Genomic DNA, 2,863 nt, shown 5'->3' with positions numbered 1-2,863 from the left:
GCGCGCTTCGTGGCTTGTTTGAATTTGAAAACGGGTCGGACTGGCCATGAGGTCCAACCAAATGAATAGTCAAAGTCTTGAAGGAAATCCACAAAAATTTTTGGCATTTTTGATGTATTAATCCGGATCACCAAAAAAAGTTGTGCGGTAGCACACGAAAAAATTATCGAAATTGGGGGAATGCGCGCTTCAGGCCTCGTTTGACTATGAAAATGGGTCGGACTTTCCGTGAAGGACAACCGGCTGCATAGACAAGGACTTGACAGACGTCCAAAAAAACTTTCAGCATTTTTGATGTTGGAATCCAAATCGCCAAAAAAATGTTGTGCTATCACACAAAAATCATCGAAATGGGGGGTATGCGTGCTTCAAGAATCGATTGACCTTGTAAACGGGCCGTACTAGTTGTAAGGGACAACCGGCTGCATAGCCAATGTCTTGAAGGATATTAAAAAAAAAATTGGCATTTTGGACGTCAGAATCCGGATCACTGAAAAAATTGTTTGCTATAGTATACGAAAATCAACGAAATGGAGGGAATACGCGCTTCGAGGCTCGTTTGACCTTTAAAATGGGACATACTGGCCGTGAGGGCCAACCGTCTTCATAGTCAATGTTGGTCTTGACGGAGATCCACAAAAAATTTTGGCATTCTTAACGATGAAATCCGGATCACCAAAAAAAATGTGTGCTATAGAATACAAAAATCGTCAAAATGGGGGGAATGGACGCATCGAGGCCCGTTTGACCTTGAAAATGGGTCATATTGGCCGTGAGGACCAACCTGCTGCATAGCAAAGGTGTTGATGGACGTCAAATTATTTTTTTGGCATTTTGATGTCGAAATCTAGATCACCAAAAAAATGGTGCGTTATAGCACACAAAAAATCGACGAAATAGGGAGTATGCGCGCTTCGGGGCTTATTTGACCTTTAAAATGGATCGGACTGGCCGTGAGGGCCTACCAGATTCATACCCAAGCTGTAGATTGACGTCTACAAAATTTTTTGACATTTTTGAAGTCAGAATCTGAATCGCCAAAATAATGGTTTTATATAGCACACAGATCATCGTATTGGGGGGTATGCGCGCTTCAAGGCTCGTTTGACCTTGAAGATTGGTGGGACTGGCAGTGAGGACCAACTGGCTACATAGCCAAGGTCTTGATGGACGTCCATAAAAAATTTTGGCATTTTTTACATCGCAATCCGGATTACCAAAAAAAAAGGTGTGCCATAGCACACGAAATCATCAAAATGGGAAGTATTTGCGCTTTGGGGCTCGTTTGACCTTGAATATGGGTCAGACTGGCCGTTAGGTACAACACACTGCATAACTAAGGTCTTGACAGACGTCCACCATAATTTTTGGAATTTTTAACAACGGAATCCGGATCACCAAAAAAATGGTGCGCTATAGTACATGAAAATCATTGAAATGGGGGCATGCGCGCTTCAAGGCTCGTTTGACCTAGAAAACGGGTCAGACTTGACGTGAGGTCCAGCCGGCTGTATAGCAAAGATTTTGACGGATGTCCACAAAATTTTTTTGATTTTTTGACGTTGTAATCCGTATCACCATAGCACATGAAAATCGTCAAAATGGGAGGTATGCGCAGTTTTGGACACGTTTGACCTAAAAAAATAGGTGGGACTGGAAGTGAGGTCCAACCGGTTGCATAGCCAAGGTCTTGACGGATGACAACAAAAAAAATTGGCATTTTTGCTATCGGGATCTGGATCACCAAAAAAATGGTGCGCCATATCACACGAAAATCATCAATATGGAGGGTATGCGTGCTTCGGGGCTCATTTGACCTTGAAACGGGTTGGAATGGCCGTGAGGGCGAACAGGCTGCACACATAAGGTCTTGACAGGCGTCCACGAAAATTTTTGGCACTTTTACGTCAAAATCTAGAACACCAAAAAATCATAGAAAGGGGGGGGGGGGTCTGGCGCTTCAGGGCTTTTTGACCTTTAATATGGGTTGGACTGACACTAAGAGAAAATCTGCTGCATAGCCAAAGTCTTGAAGGACGACCAAAAAAATTTTTGGCATTTTGAAAGTCAAAATCCGAATCATCAAAATATTTTGTGCTATAGCACACGAAAATTGTCAAAAATTGGGGGTATGTGCGCTGCGAAGATCGATTGACCTTGATAACGGGTCGGACTAGCCGTGAGGGCTAACCAGATGCATATCGTAGGTCTTGACGGACGTCCACAAAAACTTCCGTCATTTTTGACATCGAAATCCAGATCACCGATAAAGTTGTTTCCTATAGCACATGAAAATTATTGAAATGGGGGGTTTGCGCGCTTCCAGGCCCGTTCAACCTTAAAAATGGGTCATACTGGTTGAGATGGCCAACGGCTGCATAGCCAAGGTCTTGATGGACGTCGTCAAAACTTTTTTGGCATTTTTGACATCGAAATCCGGATCACCAAAAAAATGGTGTGCTATAGCTTATCAAAATCATTGAAATAGGGGGAATGCGCGCTGTGAGGCTTGTTTGACCATAAAAATGAGTCATACTGGCCTTGAGGGACAAAGGTCTGCATGGCCAAAGTCTTGAAGGACGCTAAATAAAAATTTCGGCATGTTTGACGTCGAAATCCAGATTACCAAAAAAATGGTGTGCTATATGACACAATAAACATCGAAATAGGGGGATGCCTGCTTCGAGGATCGCTTAATGATACGCTCAAACTTACTTCTCAAATAAGAAGTAAAGCGGTCGTGTCAAGTAAATAACCCAACTAGTGAGGTTGGGATCGTTCCCACGAGGAAAATAGTCTAGACTTAACTTCAACCTGTTATTACTATTGTTTGGTCAATGACTTCCTTGGAAAGTAAAAACAA

The sequence above is a fragment of the Solanum pennellii genome, chromosome 10 (genome assembly GCF_001406875.1).
Source record: "Solanum pennellii chromosome 10, SPENNV200".
Classification (NCBI taxonomy): domain Eukaryota; kingdom Viridiplantae; phylum Streptophyta; class Magnoliopsida; order Solanales; family Solanaceae; genus Solanum; species Solanum pennellii.
Note: the sequence above shows the minus strand (reverse complement) of the source record.